The 22,068-nt window shown below is 48.1% G+C and overlaps 2 long non-coding RNA genes across 8 annotated transcripts in view; one reads left to right on the forward strand and one right to left on the reverse strand.

The window, feature by feature from the left end:
- Nucleotides 1-560: 560 nt before the first annotated feature.
- Nucleotides 561-21,058, forward strand: LOC138429973 (uncharacterized). Of its 5 annotated transcripts, XR_011252931.1 has the most exons (6): nucleotides 561-810; nucleotides 3,684-3,873; nucleotides 4,373-4,902; nucleotides 5,184-5,398; nucleotides 11,125-11,298; nucleotides 19,535-19,927. It is a non-coding gene; the product is annotated as an uncharacterized lncRNA (long non-coding RNA). The 5 variants fall into 5 exon arrangements; XR_011252932.1 differs by lacking the exons at nucleotides 561-810; nucleotides 3,684-3,873 and adding an exon at nucleotides 20,478-21,058 and having other exon boundaries at nucleotides 4,268-4,902; nucleotides 19,535-19,700; XR_011252928.1 differs by lacking the exons at nucleotides 561-810; nucleotides 3,684-3,873; nucleotides 19,535-19,927 and adding an exon at nucleotides 7,731-7,935 and having other exon boundaries at nucleotides 4,091-4,902; nucleotides 11,125-11,446.
- The window catches only part of LOC138429974 (uncharacterized), a 96,849-nt gene continuing 76,349 nt past the window's right edge, over nucleotides 1,569-22,068 (reverse strand). For all 3 annotated transcript variants that reach the window (XR_011252935.1, XR_011252934.1, XR_011252933.1), the window contains exons 2-6: nucleotides 11,184-11,578; nucleotides 10,666-10,762; nucleotides 7,665-7,889; nucleotides 4,391-4,489; nucleotides 1,569-1,930 (exon numbers count right to left, since the gene is read on the reverse strand). This is a non-coding gene — a long non-coding RNA (uncharacterized lncRNA). The remainder of the gene's footprint in view (nucleotides 1,931-4,390; nucleotides 4,490-7,664; nucleotides 7,890-10,665; nucleotides 10,763-11,183; nucleotides 11,579-22,068) is intronic.

Genomic DNA, 22,068 nt, shown 5'->3' on the forward strand with positions numbered 1-22,068 from the left:
TGCATCGTTAAAACGCATGAATATTCTTTCCTAACCTAGGCACAACGCTGTTAAGATCTTTAATGGGTTAAGATCTTCACCCTGTTAAGATTTTTAAGCAGGACAAGAAGAAGTTACTTTAGGGATATCATAAATAGCGTGTGGATATTAAGCTTGAGATAACATTGCCAGTGACTGCAAATACAAACTCAAAAATATGTGGGCAGAAGCAAGTTCTGGAAGATGGAGTGAGATCACTCAAAAGGGGGGCTCAGTGATGACAAAGACAGGTGATGATGAAGAGTCTGGATAATGAGTTCAAAAGGGCAAGATTCTAAATACGTATATTTACACCTATAATTTTAAATAGGCATGTAATGAGACCAATAAGTTAAATTTTATAACTAGAATTTTGACTATTCCACTTGCATCATTAAAAGTGTCCATATTCAACCCAGCCAAGAAAAGAAAAACAGACACGGGTGCACACACAGAAGACTTTTGTAACTTGCTCGTTGGGAAATGGGGTATTGCCTCATATTTGGAGTTGCATATATGGTGTCCTCAACCCATTGCCTGCCAGCCCTGCCAAGACTACTCTTCCTAAGGAAAGGATTCCTACTAGCCTCTACTAGACTCCAAGCACAGTGCCAAGCCCTGAATACATTGCCTGGAGAATCCCAGGGGCGGGGGAGCCGGGTGGGCTGCCGTCTATGGGGTCGCACAGAGTCGGACACGACTGAAGCGACTTAGCAGCAGCAGCAGCAGCACTCCAAGGGCATCCTGCCAGCCCCATGTTTTCACTGGGAAGAAAACTGAAGCTTCAAGAAAGTGAGTTATTCTCCCAAGGAGAAAAAGATGGAACGTAGGCGTAGGTCTGACTTAGTTCTTTCTGCACCGCTACCTCATAAATTCTTTCTTTTCTCCCTTTCTCTAAGTAACCACTTTAGATCTGAGTTGAACCATGTGGCAATATCAAGATTTCTATTATATACTCAATGAAGGAAAACTGGGAGGCTGAGAGAAGGGTTCCCTGCCTGTGTGATTCACAGTATAGCCATCACTCCATTTTGTCATCGCTGAAATTGTTTCCGAATATAATAGTTGGTGGATAAACAATAGATGACACCACCAAATGGGCCTGTGAATTCCGCTAAGACAACAAAACCAGTCATGGCATTTGCAGAAAGGCTTGGCTTGTGGGTGACCAGATGCTCACAAGTATTTATCATTGTCTCTCTGAGCTCTCCTTGCTTTTTGCCCATTTAATCAGACATCTTCCCAACCAGGGCATCCTTACCGGCCCCACTCCTCAACTGTGGGGTGATCCCCAGCAAGTCATTTAACCTTTCTCCACTGAAGTTTATCATTAAAAGGCTATATTGGAAGACCATGGCTGAAACAGCCAAATAACATTAACCAATTAAGGTGAAAAGCACCATAGAAATGCTGTAGGGGCTAGGACTTAACTAGTCACATATGGTTTCATGTAAAGCACTCCAGTTCATCAGCTAACAGTAAAAGCATGCGGGAGTGAAATAGACTGGCTGGAAATGAACTGCAAATTGATAAACATTTAGTTGCTAATGCCCTGTTTATTATTTTTACTAGGATAAAAATTAACTTGCCCGGCCTTGGCCAGAAAACAGATTGAACTCTACCATCTGGGTATTGGAAACGGTATTTCTTTAGCCTCGGGTTTCATCCAGGTTACCGCTGCCAGCTCCGATTTTATTTGTCAATAGGCCCTGACTGTCCAGACAACAGAAACGGGGGAGGCTTCTGGGAAGCACAGTCAACGGAGCCAAAAGGGTGACTCTCTGGGGAAGCTTAGGACGTAGGGCCGCCCCCAACCATCCTTGGCGTCTCGCATTTCCCGAGAAAGAGGTTGCCACATGGCCCATGAAACTGTCTTCCTCCAGCGAGACCAGCGCGGGCTGGAAGGCGGGGTCTAGGCGCAGAGAAGAGAGCACAGTTAGGAGCGAGCGCGGACGCGCGCCGGGTCGGAGGGCGCTTGCAGGGGGATGGGCGCGCGGGGGGGACGGGGGCGCGCAGGGGGGCGGGGGTCGGGGGCGCGCGGGGGAGACGGGGGCGCGCGCGGGGGCGGGCGGGGGCGCGCGGGGGGCGGGCTGGCGCGCCGGGCGGGGTCGGAGGATGCAGGCGGGGCGGGGGCGAGCCCAAGTCAGCTCCGCGGACGCCGGCCTGGCCACGTGACCGCGCCCGCTGCGGCCCCAGCTGCAGATGCCGTCCCCTTCCCCGGGCGCTTTTCCATCAGCCCGTGAGCAGCTGGATCAATTTACTCGAGCTCCAGCGCCTCGCACCAGCACGGGCTGAATTATTACTCGTGGAAATCCCCTCTGTTTCAGGAAATCAGGTAGCTTTCAAACTCCCAACAATGAATGGCCCTTTGGGTCCAGGGAGAATAACAAAAAATATAAAACCAAAAAAAAAAAAAAGACTGTAGGCTACAGGTTTCCAAACAGGCTGTTTGGTTTCTAGTAAATTAGAGAGTGGGCGGATGAGGTACCAAGTAATGTTATGCTGGGGAGTGTGGTCTTCTTTGACGTCACCAAAATGTTTCTCCACTGACCGCCCCCCGCCGCCTTTCCCTTGCTTTTCCCTCCTCGGCCCGTGTGCACCCTGGCCTTTTTCCTCCCTCCTCCTTCCCTGTTGCTGTCACGGAGACAGATGACATAGGGAAGCTCTGGAAAATCGCTCAGAGTTGTGCAACGGAGCTCGCAGGCTCAGAAAATTCCTATATTTTCAAAAACAAAGGCCATGAGGTTGGAGAGGCGGCGGGGTGGGGAGGGGTATAGATCTTCAGCCACTGTCTCAGCCGGCCAAAAATCATGCGACTCAGGCCAGGAGGGGAAAGGCTGCTAAAAAAACCAGCAGCCGCCACCACTGGCTGTACGTTCCTCCCATCCTCTCGCCTGATTAGCAGTTCTGTCTGAGGGAACATTCTTCCTGTGGCAAAGAACATTCTTGCCTCCAGTCGGCTTGAAATAGAATCCTGGAGAGCATGCACCCGCCGCCCTGCTGCTGCACCCGGGGAAGGGGGGAGGCAGCCCCCTCTGCTGTGCATTGAATTCTCCAGCACCCTAGCCCCCCGCACCTCTCCTAGGATAGTTGTTTTTCCTATCCTCACGCAAGGGAGCAACAGCTGCCCCCATGTTGACATAGAACGATCTCGAATGAGCGTTCCACGGCTATATACGTAAGCATTTGTAGCCTGACCCTGCTATCTTTTTATTTCCCCTTTAAATTGACTTTGGGGCCCAGTTGTTTCAACAAGGACCGCTGTGGTCACTCAACGGCAGGGTCCCGCCCACAGTCACATGATGAGTGTTGGTGGGGCTGGCAATTTTCTGTGTGGCTAGTAATTGTCATGTAGCTCAGCAAGACTGCTTGGTTTCTACAACATTGTAAATCAACTATACTTCCATTTTAAAAACATAAAATGAAAAAAACGTAGATTCTGATGCAAAAAAAAGAAGAAAGACTACTTAGTTTCTAAAGTAACCTGACTCGTATTCTTTACCCAGGCAGCTCTTGAAAAGCAGACATCGGTATCCAGATGTCACGTTAGGGAGTATGGTTCCAGGCAGGGTAGGCTAAGGAGCAGCCCAGGGTACACGTGGGCCTGGTTTTTTCCATCAGTCTCTGGTGACTCCTCCCTCCTCCCTGATCTTTCTCTGATCTAGACAGCAAGAGCCTCAGAGGACCTTGGAACAGGGAGCGCTTTCTAAATCAGAGCCTCCAGATGCTCTTTGCGGGCACTGAGTTCCCCTGAAAAGTCTACTGGCGTTGAAAAAATACACTCACACAAAAATGGAGGTCACGTGCATCTATTCAGAAATTAGACGTGGAACCAGAACGACTAAAGAATTCATCGTATGTATTTGCAGAGGGTGGGGTGGTGCGAGGGAGTGTCACAAGTGGGTTGGGTAACACCTCTTCAGCAAGGGCACAGACCACGATCTCTTTAGCATAAGTGTTGGGAGGACCGATGAATGAGCAAGGGGATGAACATAAGAAATGAACGTGGAACACAAAGGAAGCACAAAGGAGCCCACAGTTTCTGGGAGGTAAGGCGGATGGGCTGGGGCATGTCTGCCAGAAAGAACCATTCTGTTTGAAGGAGAACAGACTTCTAAAGTGTAAAACGCAGGGATTTCCCTGCCCTCCAGTGGTTAAGACCCCACCCTTCCAATGCAGTGGGCACAGGTTCGATCCCTGGTCAGGGAACTGAGATCCCACATGCCACACAGCACGACCAAAAAAATCTGAAAATAAAGTTTTATTTTAAAGTGTAAACACAAAATGGAGTCTGACATAATGACAAGTGACAGTAACATTAGACGACTTGTACTCAACACATCCTATGTACCAGATGTTGCAAGTGTCTTACCTGGCACCACCGGCTTAGTCTTTGTGGCGCCCTCCAGAGATGGAAGCCAGCTGGAGGATCTGTCAGCTCTTTGGGGCACCAAGGAAGAGATTCCTGGACCTGAAAGATTTAGAAGGACTGGAAGCAGATCCCGTCAATACAGAGCAACCCATGTGCATCTTTAAAGTCTGTCCAACCTGCCTGCCTAGTCTTGCCTCCACTGTAGTTTCTGCCTCCACTGGCCATCGCTGAGAGAGGATCCCTGCTCCCCTGCTGACTCACGGAGCAGAGACCCCTCGGTAAGGTATGAGATCTGATCTCCAGGCAGCCAAAGCCAGCCTCCCTGCCTCCACTCTGCTGCTCCTTCCTTCTCTCAGAAATGCCAGGCCTTCCACAGATGCATCTGAGACTCACTGATGCTTCCTCCGGGAACACCCCTTCAACACCCCTTCATCGAGGCTCTGACCTTGCTGGGTGACCTCTGGGCCCTGATGGAAACACCTTCCCACCTCCTGGGACCTTTAGGGACCCAGGTAAGTAGAAGTGATGGCAAGAGCCCTCTCCTCGGGGGCCTTGGGAGACCTTTCACCTTCGAGAGAGGAACAAGAAACATAGGTTTCATCCAGTTGAAGCATTCATGCCTAGAAGTTCTTGTTATGACTTAGAAACAGGCTCTCCATTCAAGTCGTCACAAGGATCCTTTACCTCACATTTCCGCTCAGAAAACACACCTTCATTTGGGGCCACTTCAAGGGAAGTCTCCTTTATTCATGGTCTGTACATTGCCCTGCTGACCGCTTCTCTTTTCTTCCAGACATGCTGTATAGTCCTGGCACCAGAGAGACAGCCCTGCGTACATGTGTGCTCAGCCGCTTCAGTCCTGTCTGACTCTTGGTGACCTCATGGACTGTAGCCTGCCAGGCTTCTCTGTCCATGGGATTCTCCAGGCAAGAATACTGGAGTGGGTTGCCATTCCCTCCTCCAGAAAGCTGCCCTGAGAGGGCATAATTTGAAATCTCATCATTTCAGGTAAAATGTGTCCCTGAGGGAGGGGGTTTGGAGGAGGAACTTAAACCATCTGTTTCCTTCTGGTCACCCAGACAAGCAAGGTGACTGTCACTCTGAGTTTCCATCTCCTCCAGCATCCTAGAACCCACCACCACCCACCCCCAGCCAAAGGCTAGGATGCCTGTCACCCACCCATTGACATTCCATTAAAAATTGGGACTAACAACAGGTTCCAGAACACTGCGTCATAACTCAGCAGGTGTGGGATCTACCTGAACAAAAGGACAGAACGCCCAGCCACTGTGAGGTGGCTAAGCAAGGGCTTTGCAAAGCTGTTTGGCTTACAGCACACAGACGGATCTGTGTTCATGTAATGGGGTAAAGATGAAGCAGGTGCCCCGGTGTCCTCCTGACACAGCAAGTTGCCAGCCTCTGCTAAATACACACACCCACACACATAAACACACACTCATGACCTCCAGTGTCCCTGAAAAGATGGCCCATCTCGCAATCAGTGCAGGCTCCCCACAGCCAGACATGCATACATGCGCGCTACATTGTTTTAGTTGTGTCCGACTCTTAGTGATCCTATGCACCGTAACCTGCCAGGCTCCTCTCTATGGATTCTCCAGGCAAGAATACTGGAGTGGGTTGCTGTGCCCTCTACCAGGGGATCTTCCCGACCCAGGGATTGAACCCGCGTCTCTTATGTCTTAGCAGGTGTTCTCTTTACCACCAGCTCCACCTAGGAAGCCCCACAGCCAGAGATGCCTGGCTCCAATTCCAGCAAGCTGTACTCACTCCTGAGCCTCAAGCTCCTCTTCTGTAAAGTGAAGCTAGTAATACCTCCTTGAGGGGCTGAGCCAATGCATATAAAACTTTAGACTCAGAGTAAGCACTTCATAACTTGAATCCAAAACAATCCCAAATTGTCAGCAGCAGCAGCTTTCACACTGGCTTTGTGCTAAAGACAATAACATAGCCACTGTGGACAAAGCAGTTTTTATGAACCAGGTGTGTTCCATGCATTATCTCATCTCGACTCACACTAGCCCTGCTAGTTGGGTAGGTGTTAGGATCCTCATTTTACAAATAAGGTTTCTGAGGCTCAGAGAAGTTAAGACACTTGCCCAAAGTCACACAGTCAGCAGTAAAGAAATATCTAACATTGAGGTAATCGGTGCTTCAGTGCCAGCCCCAAAGCATGCTCCCTTCACAGGGCTGTGCTGCCTCTTGATGCAGTTAGCACAGGCCGAGCTCTGCTCTCTTTAGAAGACAACACGGAGTAAGTGCCAAGTGATTATGCAGAGGGCTGCAGCCTTGCACGTGTGTGTGTGTGCATGTGTGCATGCACGTGCCCTTGGCCAAGGGCCACAATTTTAGCCCGCATACTGATCTGCCAAAAGCCCATGTTCAAATCCCACCTATTGAAAAGCTCATCTCCGCTTTGGCAGGACAGGCCCTGAAAAAATGTAGGAAATAAACAAGGGCCATTCAAAAGAACTGAACTGCAATTCAAATGAGAAATTCCTTCACAGGAATAAAACTTCAGAAACCAAACAACCAAAGCCCTCAGAAAACGTCGGTAATGATCCATTAATTTTAAGTTATTAGAAAGGGAGAGCAAGAGGTAAACCCAGTTTCTGCATGGGCATCCTCACCCCTTCTCTGAGGGCAGTGCTCACAAGCCTGAAAGGGTTGGCTTGAATAGAGAGGTCACCCCCTGGGGAGCCAGTGGGTGAAATACACTGGAAATGTGCCTAAGAGACCAGCATTTTTTGACACACAGGCTCAGAATGATGAAAAGCACCCTTCTGGGGACTTCCCTCCTGGTCCAGTAATTGAGACGCTGAGCCTCCAGTACAGGAGCCATAGGTTCAATCCCTGGTGAGGGAACTAAGATCCCACACGCCTCAAGTTGAACCAAAATACTTTTTAAAATAAATAAATTTTATTTTTTTTAAAGCACTCTTCTGCTCTTTATCCCTCCACACCCGCTTCAGTTTCTCAAATATGGAGACTCCTACTGAGCTTTTCCTTCTTGGCAGTGCCACACTTGTTAAGAAACTAGTATCCTGGAAACCAAAGTGGCCTTGGATGTTGTTCTCTGCTGTGGCAGACCAAACTTTCCTTGCTGAATCAGACCCCATAATATATCAGCTCTGAGTCACACATGAACAGAGGAGCCACTATTAGGAAGAGAGAGAGTGCAGTGATATTTATCAGTGACTAAATCGGAGCAAATAACGAGTGTTACCTAATCACAGGGCATATTCATATACATTACCTTCCTATGAAGCAAGGTCATCGCTTCGTAGCTCTCAGGATGGTTTCTAACTGTCAATATTTACAGAACCAGGCACTTAACAACACACGCCAGGAGACCTGGCTGTCTCCAAGGATGAGTCATGCCGAATGAAGTCTTCTATCTCGGGGTCACTGCTCCATCCTCACTGACTAGTCATGGGATTATTGAAAAGTACGTGCAGGATTGCGGGCCCTGTTCAGTTCTCTGGAAGAACCAAAATTTATGAAATTGAAGCCTGGGAGGAAAGGATGTGAGTTTAAAAGCATATTCTGTGCTCAGTCGCTCAGTCATATCTGACTCTTTGAGACCCCATGGACTGTAGCCTGCCAGGCTCCTCTGTCCATGGGATTCTCCAGGCAAGACTACTGGAGTGGGTTGACATGCCCTCCTCCAGGGGATCTTCCCAACCTAGAGATCAAACCTACATTTCCTGCTTTGTAGGCAGATTCTTTACCACTGAGCCACTGGGGAAGCCCTAAAAACGTAATCTGCTAACTAATAAATATAGCTCTGGGTCTAGGGTAAGTGGCAATAAGATGGCACCAAGACCCGAGTCAGCCTCTGCTTGCAGCAAGATATGTGATAAATAGCCTGAGTGGTGTCAAAGCCATGGCTGGAAAAGTCACCTGCATCATGCAAGACACACACCAAGGAAGGTGGTGCCACTTGGCTTAGAGGGAGACTGGCCACAGTCTTGGATATTTGGGGATTTTTTAAGGTTATTTATTTATTAATCTCTGTCGCTGTGTGCAGGCTTTCTCTAGTTGCGATGAGCAAGGGCTACTCTTGGTTTTGGTATGCAGGCTTCTCATTGCAGTAGCTTCTCCTGTTGCAGAGTACAGACTCCAGAGCACCAGCTCAGTAGTTGTGGTGCACAGGCTTAGTTGCCCTGCAGCCTGTGGGATCCTTCCAGACCAGGGATCAAACCCAGGTCCCCTGCATCTTAACCACTGGACCGCCAAGCCCCAGCTTGGGTATTTGAATAAGCACAGTAGACCTGTGTGCACACCCAGTCCAGATAGAAACCCTTGGCTCCATTCAAGCAATGGAAGATCATTTCTTTGGGTTTTGAAAGCTTAGTTGTTCATGAATCACTCATTTAAAATGCCAGTAACCTCTGGGACTTCCCTGATGGTCCAGTGGTTAAGACTTCGCCTTCCAATGCAGAGGGTGAGGGTTCAGTTTCCTGGTCAGGGAGCTAAGATCCTATATACCTTCTCAGCCAAAAAAAAAAATCAAAACATAAAAGAGAAACAATATTGTGACAACAATAAAGACTTTAAAAGACATCAAAAAAATCTAAAATATAGATAACCTCTGGAGTTGCCTCTTGATAAAACCTAAGGTTTATCAAGTAGGGGGATTATGCTTGGTGAGAATCAGGAAGCAAGAAAAAGAGGGCAAGGATGGCGGGCAAGCCAAGCAAGGAGGGCACTGCAGGAGGAAGTGGGCTGGGGAGAGCCCAGCACATGCAGGACATGACTATTCTGGAAGATGTTCCTTTGTCTGTATGCAGAAAAGAAAAGCAGCTTCAACCTAAATGTCCATCGATAGAGGAATGGATAAAGACGTGGTACATGTATACAATGGAATATTACCCAGCCGTAAAAAGAATGAAATAATGCCATTGCAGCAACATGGATGGACCTAAAGAGTGTCATACTAAGTCAGACAGAGAGGGAGAAATATTGTATGGAATCCCTTATTTGTGGAAATGCTACAAATGGACTTAAAAAACAGAAAGAGACCCACAGACTTAGAAAACGAACTTATGGTTGCCGGCAGGGAAGGGATACGCAGGGAGATTAGGGAAGGTCATATACACACTGCTGTATTCAAAATGAATAATCAACAAGGACCTACTGTATAGCACATGGAACTCTGCTCAATGTTATGTGCCAGCCTGGATGGGAAGGGTTTGGGGGAGAATGGATACATGTATATGTATGGCTGAGTCTCTTTCCTGAGACTGCCACAGCACTGCTAATCAGCTATGCCCCAATACGAAATAACAAGTTTAAAGTTTGAAAAAAAAAAAAAAAAGAAAGGAAGCTTCTTTCACATCAACGTTAAATGAAGAAATTGGCACCACGCTTCAGAAACGCCACGATCAGTACAAGTGACCCTGTTGCAAACTTCACCCCCAACATGCAAACAGAAGCTGATTGCAACCATAGGGGCGGTTACATCTCTGCCAAAGTCCACTGGGGACCCAGCACTACGCAACATGGGACAGGTTGGTCAACACTGAGCTCCTGGAATTCCAGTTCCCTTTAAAATCGATGAGCTAAGCTAGGATTGCAAAAGAGACCCATGAGGGGACAGGATTATTACTGAGCTGTGTGGTGCAAAATGTCTTTGATTGAAAAGTGGTGGACACCATGGAAGAACCAGAAGTATCAAGACATATCTCAGGCACATTTGCAAATGGACTTAGTTTCTTAATAGGCTAGGTCTGCAGGCTCAGAGAAGTTGCCAGAGATCACAAGATTATTGCATGATGACAAGAGCTCCTGATTCCTGAAGACAAGGAGGTCACAGCCCCACCAACACTGGCCAGGGCCAGAAACCAAAGGACATTTCTCCTGTAGCAGTTGCGTGGAGACACAACATTGGCATCATATTTAGTCAAAAAGCGCAACAAGGGATGTACTTCATGATCCCGAGAAAGGTTTGATTGTGGCCCTTTCCAGCCACCATGTATCATAAAACTGGGGCTGGCAAGCACCCTGGGGAAGGCCCTGCCAGCTAAATGCTCACAATGTGTCCACAACAGCTGTGAACCCTTTCCCGGGCCTTCCTCAGGTGCACACACACATTCAGGCTGGCCATGCACATATGCATACATGCACCAAGTAAAGACGGTGGAAAGAGAGGTAGCCAGGAAAAAAAAAAAAATGCACTTCTGCAAATACACATGGAAAATACTTTTTGGATGAGTGCTTAAAGGGAGTTAACCCAGCAAAGATGACTTATTTACCTGCTTTATCCTTTGTGGCTTGGAATAAGAATATGATGGCTAGAGCTAAAGCAGCCATTTTGGACCATGAGGTGTTCTTTGCAATAGATGCCAAATTCTAAGAATAGAAAGAAAGGAACATGGAATACTGATGAGTGTAGAACCGCTAAAGCAGTCCTAGGCTACCTACTGCTACACTTCTTTGATAAGAGACTGAAATAAACTTCTTTATTGTGTAAAAAACAAAGAGACAAAAGTGCTTCAGATTCTATATGCATTCTACTACAGAGCTTCTGTAGGATGCCAGTCCTTTTGCTGGGGAACCCTCTGTTTCATTTCCCCCTGTGTTTCCTCTTTCTGTTGGAGGTAGAGGGAAGGAGAGGCCAAGTAGAGAGGGGTTTGGGAGGAGAAAATGTATAGCGAGGATGGGCCCCTAGCTGTTCCTCTTTCCCTGTGTCTATTTCTCTGCTTTGTCTCCAGACCTCCTAGAACACCTTGCATGTGGTCCTGTGCTTGGTGAATGTGTTGAAAGCTTGTACCGGTTTGCTGGGGCTGCCAGAACAAAGAACCGCCGCCTGATAGCTTGAACAGAAAACATGTATGTCCTCCCAGGGCTGGATGCTGGAAGTCCACGATCGAGGAGGAGTCAGCAAGGTTGGTTCCTTCTGGAGGCCATGAAGGAAGGATCTGTGCCAGGCCTCTCTCCTGGGCTTGTAGACGGCTGTATTCTGTGTCTTCACACCGTCTTTCCGCTGTGTGTGTCTGGGTCTAAATCTCTTCTTTAAAAAACTTTTTTTATTTATTTTTGGCTGTGTCAGGTCTTAGTTTCAATGCATGGGCTCTTCGGGGTCCTCCCTCGTTGTCGCACATGGGCTTAGTTGCCCTGCAGCATGTGGGATCTTACTTTCCCGATCAGGAACCGAACCTGCATCCCCTGCAATAGAAGGCAGAGTCTTAACCACTAGACCACCAGGTTATTGTGGTTGTTCAGTCACTCAGTCATGTCCACCTCTTTGCAATCCCATGGATTGCAGCACACCAGGCTTCCTTGTCCTTCAGTGTCTCCCGGAGTTTGCTCAGACTCATGTCTGTTGAGTCAGTGATGCCATCCAACCACCAGGGGAGTCCCTTAATCTCTTCTTCGTATACAGACACCAACCAGATTGAATCAGAGCCTCATTTTTAACTGAAAGCGGCCTCATTTTAACTTAATCCCCTCTTTAAAGACCCTGCATCCAAATACAGCCACATTCTGAGGTCCCAAAAGTAAGAATTTCCACAAAAGTGAGGCCAGGAAGGAAGTTAGCAAACGCACAGAGCCGCTACCATGGGCTTGGAGCCACGCCAGACAGCAGAGACCAAAGATAAGAAGATACAGTCTCATTGTGGCTGAATGACTAAATGACAGTCCTAGCAAGTGAGTCAGTGGATGGATCAGTGATGAATGAATGGGATGAACAAACATCAAAACTGCTGCTGGAGCCCAGAGAGCTGATTAGACATAACCATACTGCGTCCAGAAGCATAACTGAGTCCAGAGCCAGCAGCCCACTCCCACCTCCATCTACAAAGGGGTCTCAGAGATCATTAGAGAAGCAAAGTGGCAAAGGGGCTTCTATTCTCTGTCCAGGGGAGTCTGACCAGCTCTTGGCTAAAACTAAACAGGATCAGTGTGCTCAGAGATGCTTGCAGATGAAAACCAGACTTTTCTTCATGCTTAGCCTACTACTCCAGGGGAGACCTGGGGAGACACTCCTGCTATGATTCCAGTGGCCCCAGGGCCACAAATCAGATGGAAAGCCACCAGGAGCAGCATCTCAGGTTAGCCAGGGCAGGAAGGAGGACCACCTGCCCACCAGCTGCCATGCAGTGACAGGTGGGGTCCCATCCCTGGGATGTCGACACCCGTGAAATGAGTGAAAGTCTCCACACCCTCAACTCCATCCCCTGCAAATACTCTCTGAGCCTAGAACTGACACCAGGAGCCAGGAAGTCAATAAAGAGGAACAGAAAGGCAAGATTCCTGCCCCAGTCATTATTAACACGTGTTTCTCCTGACTGCAAGCACACCAGCCACGTCACACAATTATTATTATCTGCCCTGTGGCTGTTTACTTAATCAATAGAGATTTCTAAACAGGTCTTTTTGTGGCCTAGTAGAGGTCAGAGTTCCCAGGACCATCAGTCAGAGCCTGCAGGGGGCAGGCCAGCTGTCCATCATCTGGTCGAGGCCGCTGCAAGCGCAGTTTGAACCGGTTCCTGTGGCCTATGTCTGTCAGGCTCCCCGTGAACCCTGGTCATCAGTCAGTTCCTGAATTACAGCACACAGACACACACCCCAGCGGCCCTTCCCTGCTCGGATGATTCCCTTTTATTGTGTTCCAGTACATTCTCCCTCTGGCCCCAGTGGGATCGCCTCTGAGTGGCCTGTCCTTCAATTTTTACTACCGAATCTGTGGCTCAGAAGCCTTGGGTTGGTATTTCCTCTGCCCTCGGAGGGATTTTTATGGGGTTTTTATTTGGTTTCATTTTTGCCATGCTTCTCAGAACATTTCCTTTGTTCTTCTCACTCTGCTCTGAGCCTCCAAGGCCGTCCCTTCAGAAGATCACACACAGCTGTGGCCTCAAACATGTATCCCCCCCAAAAAAAGATGGTTGAGGAAACCCCCATCTTTTATGGATTTTCAAGCAGTAAAATGATGGTTTCTGAGGGTTCAAAAGGCACCTCCTCCCCTTGGCCAGGCCACTCACTGCAGCCCCTACAAAGAGAGGTGAGGCGGCCCAGGACCCCAGCCTACAGTGCCCAGGGTTAGGGGACCTACTGTTTGTCTACCTAGGATGGGCGCCCCCTTCTTTGGAAAATACTGCCACCCCTGAACTGATCATAGCAACCAAATGTGGGCAGCCTCTTGCTCAGAGATCCTCCCCCGACCACAGAGATGGAACCGGGAACTATTGTCTGACCCCCACAAAGGCCATCAGGTGGAACTTTTGAACTCTTGGCCCCCTCTCCAGCAGTGAAGCTGGGAGGTGTGATAAGCAGAAGCTGCTGTCCTGTACATTCCCTGCCATGTAGAGAAAGCTTATCAAAGAGATTGAAATCCATGTTGGGGTAGACGAGACCAAGATTTAGTAAGTGATGAGAGCGCCTGGCAGGGTCAGGTCCCATCTCAGGCATCCTTTTTGAAGCCCTGAGTCCCTTTTTGAAGCCCTGAGTGATCTGGGTCACATTTCTCTTTCGTGTGGCTAATCAGCCCTGGGATTTCTTTGGAAGGAATGATGCTAAAGCTGAAACTCCAGTACTTTGGTCATCTCATGCAAAGAGTTGACTCATTGGAAAAGACTCTGATGCTGGGAGAGATTGGGGGCAGGAGGAGAAGGGGACGACCGAGGATGAGATGGCTGGATGGCATCACTGACTCGATGGACGTGAGTCTGAGTGAACTCTGGGAGTTGGTGATGGACAGGGAGGCCTGGCGTGGTGCAACTCATGGGGTCGCAAAGAGTCGGACACGACTGAGTGACTGAACTGAACTGAACTGAATAATAGCTTCCCCATGAAACTCACCAGGGAGTGGACTCTGGCCATCCTGCCCAAGCAAGACCAGCTGTCCTCAGCTTTGGCCATGGGAACAGGAGGGAAAGGAGAGGAGAAGGGACCATCATCCAAGGTTGTTTAGGACACTGAAATACAGAACCCCTGTTGCAGCTCTTGAGAGGATTTCCACGTCTTTATCAAGTCAGTACTTTCAGGATTGGACACTCTCAGGCAGAGGTCATTATCTGGATAGTTAAAGTGTTTCTTAGAACAGGATTCAGTGATGGTGGTGATGGTGTGTAAGCAGCACACAGAGGATGGAGGTGATCACGACTCTGCTCATGGGAAGGGAGCAGCAGGGCCCCTGTGTACCATGATGGACAGATGGACTCCATGAAAGCTAGTTCAACACGTCTGATACCTGCCAAAGCCAAGCCCCTCAGAGCCCAAATGTTCTTCCAAATATGACCCCCAAATCAAGCAAACCCTCTAGATGGCCACAGACCTAGAGAGGCTTCTGCTCCCCAGCTCACTGATCTCTCTCAGCTGGAAGCACAGGCAGGCCTCAAGTCAGAAGGGCTTACCCAACGAGGAGGGAGGCAGAGAGTTCAGCCTAATCCCCTTACCCATCCCAAAGGGTCGGAGGAAAGCCAGCAACCACAGCGGTCAGTGCCTCTGTTCTGACTCCAAAGATTCTAGCTAAAGCAGCCCAGGGCCCCTGGCACCACCCTAAAAAACGGATCCAATCTTGAGTCAGAGAGGAAGCCGACAGTCACTGAATCACCCGTCCACTTCCTTCTACCCACAGCCGCTGGGCCAAGACCAGCAGCCGCTTCCAAGGGGCAGCTCGGTGACCAGTGCTCGGAAAAGCTGAGGCTCTGCAGAAGGGCTAGCAGGGCCGAACCACCAAGACCCACTTCCCCGAGGTGCCCCACCCCCTGCGTTTTCCAAAGTAAAGCTTCACGTCTTGTGACAGCCCCGTTGCTGTCCTGTGCTGCCCTTGGCTGGGTTATTTTTCACTTCCCTGTTCAGAACACAGCCACACTTTCCAAACGCCGTGAATCATCACCACGGAGCAACGGCCATTCAGCCGGGCAGGAAACCACGGAGGGGCAGACCTAGAAGGGACTGCAATCCTGCAGCTGACTCTGGCGCGCCTGGGCATCCCGAGGACCCCATAAAGCCTAGGGGACGGAGCTGCCACTCTGGGGACTCATTCTCCTCCATTGTCTGCCACGGCTGTCCCCCCACTCTCTGATCCACTCTTGCCCTGAGTTCCAGACAGCATTTCTGACTTTGTTCTTACGGCTTTCTTGGTTGTGTTGGCTAACGTGAAGCTGTCATCTTCCAGTGCTGGGAGGGAGAGAAATGGGCAGATCCATTCAAGACCCAGGGAGCTGGGACTTCCCTGGTGGTCCAGGAGTTAAGAATCCACCTTCCAGTGCAGGGGACCCAGATTCGATCCCTGGTCTGGAAAGTAGGATCCCACATGCTGCAGGGCGACTAGGCCTGCGTGCTGCAACTGACAAAGTCCTTGTGCTCAAACAAAGTGCCTGAGCAGCCAAACAAGTGGGGGAAGCTGAAATGGGATGCAGCATAGAGTAGAGTCACTAACAGAACACGGAGTCGGCTCTCTGCCTGCAAGCATGTTGCAAGAATGTTACAAAGGTCATCCCTGTCATCCAAGCCTCTTGTTGACCGAAACCATGTGGCCTTCCAGATGCCATTCAGTAAGCACCCGAAAGTAGTCACCAGTGATCCTATGAATAAATCAATCAATGAAAGAGTATCGTCCTCAAAGAGCTTCAAACTGTCCTGTGCTAGGCAACTGGCTCCTCTGAATAGTAACTCTGCTTTCGTGCCAGTGTTGGGTTCTTGTGTAATAAGGAGAACCTAATTTGAAGTCAGTATTTTCGCCTCTATTCAATCATAGACAATGCTACTCGAAAGTAAAGCACTCTGAGGACTTCCCTGGAGATCCTAGTGGTTACAATTCCGAGCTTCCACTGCAGGGAGTGCAGGTTTGGTCCCTGGTCAGGGAACTAAGATCCTGAGTGCAGAGAGGCACGGCTAAAAGAAAAGTAAAACAACCTAAGAAACGAATCAATATGACAATATTGTGTCAGTTTTAACCTATCAGATTGACTAAAACCTTAAATATTAACAGTGGCCAGAGAGTGAGAAACGAGCACTGCCCTATACTGTTGGTGGATGTGGAGTGTTACACATTTTCTGGAGGCAGTTTGATACTGTGTATTACCATTATTAATGAGTAACATTGACTCCTTCATTTCAAGGCTAGACATTTAGCCTCAGCTGAACAATCAGGAAAACGCACAAAAATGTAAGTAGAAAGAAAGTCACATGACTGTGTGGTAAATAAATATAAAACAAAACCAAGAAAACAGGAAACAACCTAGATGTGATTGAGCCAGTGAATTATACCCCACTTAATAAACGATTAATGCTGTGTAATCGTTGGGACCTCCCAACGGGAGACTAAGACTAAGATGCTAAGACTCCAAGCTCCCAAAGCAGGGAGCCTTGATTCAGCCCCCAGTCAGGGAATTAGATCCCACATGCCACAACTGAAAGAGTCTGTGTGCCACAACTAAGACCCAGCAAAGCCAAATAAATAAATATTTATTGTAAATAAATAAATAAATGAAAGTACTGTGCAACTCTGTTGTCGGACGTGTACACGCAAAGCCAGAGAACAATATCCACATGGCTCATCAGTCTTGTCCGACTCTGTGTGATCCTACGGACTCCCCAGCCTCCCCTGTCATAGGATAAGCAAAAATACCGGAGTGGGTTGCCAGGCCCTCCTCCAGGGGATCTTCCTGACCCAGGGATCGAAGCCAGGTCTCTACCTGGCTCTCTTAAGTTCACCTGCATTGGCAGACAGGTTCTTTGCCACCAGCACCACCTGGGAAGTCCCTAATAATAGTAATATTCTCCTGGATGATTTTGATAGAAGTAGGAGATAGAATATGTGCAGCCCATCTATGGACTTGTTGATGGCGTGTAGGCCTAAAAGAGACACCTGAAAGGGTTTATCAAGTTGTTAGCACTGCTCATCTCTGTGGAGGTGGATTTCAAGGTGATTTTTACCTTTTCCATATTTTCTGTACTTCTTAAAATTCTTGATAAGAAACACAAAGCATTTTTATGATCAGAGAAAATTATGTATCTGTTTTCATTTTAAAACTGAAAGTAAGACAAAAGTAAGTAAGCCCAAAAGTAAGTCTGTGTCCCTGACAGGCTGTATCTGGCCAAGATAAATTGCGTGTCCTCTTTCTGGTAGAAGGTGGACTGTGGACCATTCTGCCAGGGGACCTTGGGCTCTGAATTGTTTCCCTTGAGTTCTGAAGAGTTGAACTGGGTCCATGTTACTTTTCTTTTTTTTGGCTATGCCATGCAGTATGAGGCATCTGAGTTCCCCACCAGGGATCGAACCTGTGCCCTGTGCAGTGGGAGCACAGAGTCCCAACTACTGACCACCAGAGAAGTCCCGCATCTAGGTACTTTTAACCAAGAGATCACATGTTAATATTTTTCTAAAATGGGATTATAGAACGTTCGTATATTTCCAAAGGGACCCACTGCAGATCAAAAATTAAGGCCAGTGAATGACGGAGAGGGGCGGCTGGAAGAGCCAGTGAATGACGGGGAGGGGCGGCTGGAAGAGCCAGTGAATGATGGGGGGAGGGGCGGCTGGAAGAGCCAGTGAATGACGGGGGGGAGGCGGCTGGAAGAGCCAGTGAATGAGAACATGGGCTGTAAACTAGCTTTCAGTTCAGTCGCTCAGTCGTGTCCGACTCTTTGCGACCCCATGAATCACAGCACGCCAGGCCTCCCTGTCCATCACCAACTCCCGGAGTTCACTCAAACTCATGTCCATCGAGTCAGTGATGCCTCTGTCGTCCCCTTCTCCTCCTGCCCCCAATCTCTCCCAGCATCAGAGTCTTTTCCAATGAGTCAACTCTTCACATGAGGTGGCCAAAGTACTGGAGTTTCAGCTTTAGCATCATTCCTTCCAAAGAAATCCCAGGGTTGATCTCCTTCAGAATGGACTGGTTGGGTCTCCTTGCAGTCCAAGGGACTCTCACGAGTCGTCTCCAACACCACAGTTCAAAAGCATCAATTCTTCGGGGCTCAGCCTTCTTTACAGTCCAACTCTCACATCCATACATGACCACTGGAAAAACCATAGCCTTGACTAGACGGACCTTTGTTGGCAAAGTAATGTCTCTGCTTTTGAATATGCTGTCTAGGTTGGTCGTAACTTTTCTTCCAATGAGTATTCGTCTTTTTATTTCATGGCTGCAGTCACCATCTGCGGTGATTTTGGAGCCCAAAAAAATTAAGTTTGACACTGTTTCCACTGTTTCTCCATCTATTTCCCATGAAGTGATGGGACCGGACGCCATGATCTTCGTTTTCTGAATGTTGAGCTTCAAGCCAACCTTTTCACTCTTCTCTTTCACTTTCATCAAGAGGCTTTTGAGTTCCTCTTCACTTTCTGCCATAAGGGTGGTATCATCTGCATATCTGAGGTGATTGATATTTCTCCTGGCAATCTTGATTCCAGCTTGTGTTTCTTCCAGCCCAGCGTTTCTCATGATGTACTCTGCATAGAAGTTAAATAAGCAGGGTGACAATATATAGCCTTGACGTACTCCTTTTCCTATTTGGAACCAGTCTGTTGTTCCATGTCCAGTTCTAACTGTTGCTTCCTGATCTGCATATAGGTTTCTCAAGAGGCAGCTCAGGTGGTCTGGTATTCCCATCTCTCTCAGAATTTTCCACAGTTTATTGTGATCCACACAGTCAAAGGCTTTGGCATAGTCAATAAAGCAGAAATAGATGTTTTTCTGGAACTCTCTTGCTTTTTCCATGATCCAGTGGATGTTGGCAATTTGATCTCTGGTTCCTCTGCCTTTTCTAAAACCAGCTTGAACATCTGGAAGTTGACGGTTCACGTATTGCTGAAGCCTGGCTTGGAGAATTTTGAGCATTACTTTACTAGCATGTGAGATGAGTGCAATTGTGCGGTAGTTTGAGCATTCCAAACTAGCTTTACAGAAAGTAAATATTTTGACTCTGCAGACTGTATGATCTCTGCCCTAGCTACTCAACTCTGCCCTTGTACTATGAAACCAATCACAGATCATCTACCAACAAATGGGTGAAGCTGAGTTCCAATAAAACTTTATTGACAAAATCAGGCTGTGGGACAGATTTGGCCCAGGCAGTAGGGTGCCAACACCATGCCTACCCTCCCCCCACCCCCACCCCACCCTGCTCGCAACAGAAGCCAAGTAATCGATGACCTTTCCTTTATTTCAGATTCTGCTTCTGGTCAGGAACCAAACGATTCCTGCAGTGGGATCCAGCTCTTCAACAGAGACCACCAAGGAAGTTGGGAAACACATAAAAAGGAATTTGCTTCACTTTTTCATTAAACAACAAGTCCTTTGAATTTCTAATTGGAAACTTTCACACATGAATTGAGGTAGTTGCAACTCATTTCCTTCAGTCCCGCTGTCCTCCTTCATTTGGAGCAAAATAATTGTTGAATTGTGGAGCGTGACCTTTGACCTCTGATGGCTGCCTGCAATCTACTTTCCTGGCTCATTTGCATAAAGGGTGTTAGAAACCCTCTGGCATCTTCTTCTCATCTCAGATAAAATTCTGACTTCCTTGATCTACTAGGGAGTAAAACAAGATCTCAAGACAAAACAAGCCCGGGCGGGAACCAGAGATTCCCTGTCTCCTCCTGTCTTGGCCAAAAAAAAAAAAAACCTCTTCAACTCGAATCAACATCTCCCTCATGGTGCTAAGTGGGGCCCTTCAAGGACCACTGCCCAGAGGACACAGTCTGGATCCAGGACATCCCTGCTCTTGAGATTTACTGACAGCAACAGAGACATTTTCTCTATTGGACCCTCACCCAAGATGGGTCATTCCCCTGCCCCACAGACCCTCACCCATTGACTTCTAAGAAGGCAGAGATGGAGAAAGAGCCAGGTCTAAGAAGCCTGCTTCTGCCCTGACTAGGGAGTAAGGGAAGGGCAGAGTTCAAGATGAAAAAGACAGCAGACAGCACCTCCCCTCCCCCCACATCACACAGCCTCTTCTAAATGTGGTAGCGAAAGAACTGAGTCATATAGTCCTAACAGCAACAGGCAGGTAACACGTATATTTTTCCATCTGTGTGCCAAATATCCTTTGGGAATGCTTGCTTACAGGTGAGGATGTGCTTCTGGGTTATTCTAGACTGTTTTCACAGTTCGTTAGGACACACAGAAACAGCTCTAAGGAACTCAAGAGGTGAAGAAGCCTCCTTAGAAGAGAAGAACAAAGGCAGTCAGAGACGTGGGGACATGCCAAGGATGAGCCGGCGCTGAGTCTAGGGCTCTGGCTTCCCGTCTGGTGTCCTGATCGCCAGCTGTGCCTCCATCAAGCTGGGGTCTGCTGAAAACCCAATTTCCCAACATCTCAAGTGGCTTCCAGGAGATTCAGAGGTGCCCTTTTTCTTCCTTTTTCTCTTTCTATCCGGATATGCTTCCTAACCTTCCATGGAAAATCCCTGAGTTGGCCACTTCCTGTTTTTGTTTTGTTCTCTAACCAACCCCCCGCTTTGGCCTTTTGTCCTTTGTCTTGATCTTCATCTCAAACTGAGAAAGAATCTCCAGCTCCAAGCAGTTCCCTGGCAACTAAAGTTTTCTATCTCAGCCCTGCTCGCTCCCTGTAGGTGCTTCTATAAATCCTCACTCTTACTGGTCCTCACCCAAAAAGGGGATGCTAAAAAGATTCAGAGATCTGTTTGGGGAGATGCTTGCCCAAAATAAATGCAAACTGTACTAACAATTGTTTTTCAGTTCCGATACACTTTTATTTGGGGTGAGGCGCATCCTTTTGCTTTGTTTGGACAGCTAGACGAGGAGCTGGAAGGGTGCCCTTGGTGATGGGCTGTGGTTTTTCCTTCTTTCCACTGTTTTGTCCCCTTCCTCCGGGCCCTGCATTCCTGGCATATTTGGAGAGAGTAGGAGCTGGCCTGAAGCCACTTTTCTGAGTATCTTCTCAGTTCTGCAGTCCAGTTTCCAAGGCAGTCTCTTTGCTTTGTTTATTCTTTGTGTCCCATTTCTGGGCAAGTACCAGATGCTACTAGATACAGCTCCAGCCATGGACAGCATGCCCTGGCCAATGGCTCCAGTTCAGGCTGGCTGGAAACTCCCGGCCACCAGCTCCAGAGGGAGAACGTGTGAAACAGTCAAAGGATGTGTGAACCATGCGCCAGTCTTGGGGGGAGTTTCCCCAAACACATCTGACACATACAAAGGAAAAAGGAAGAAAGAACCAAACAGTAAACCACCACTGCCTTCAAGAATTTGCTGTGGGAGCAGGTGTCCACTGTAGCCTCATGAAAGGCTCTGGGCTGAGATATCTCCTTGGGTGACCTTTGCTAACAAAGTGACATTCTCCATCTGTGCTCTCCCTGGGGATGCTGTAAGAGGCTGTACCAATGTTGAGAGCCAGGTGGTTCCAGTTGAAAAGAATGATCCAGTTGGAATGTAATATGGTAACACCTGGTTCCATCACTGACTGTCAAGCCCAGCTAGGTCCACCTTAAATCTTACCTCGAGGAAAGGTCCACCCAATTCATATCACAGGAAATCTGAAGTTTACTCTCTTCTCCAAATTGTTTTCAATTTCCCAGGAGGGAAAGAGATTGATTCATTCTGTTAATAAGCAAAGGTCTTATTTTTCCACCTTTGGTCATATAAACATCACAGGAAAAAGAAAGAAAGAAAAGCTTCATGTTCAATCAAAAAACTGTTCCAGCATTTTAAAAAAGTCAAGTGGAGATAAAACAGATG

This window comes from Ovis canadensis, chromosome 25, assembly GCF_042477335.2.
Source record: "Ovis canadensis isolate MfBH-ARS-UI-01 breed Bighorn chromosome 25, ARS-UI_OviCan_v2, whole genome shotgun sequence".
In the NCBI taxonomy this organism is placed as follows: Eukaryota; Metazoa; Chordata; class Mammalia; order Artiodactyla; family Bovidae; genus Ovis; species Ovis canadensis.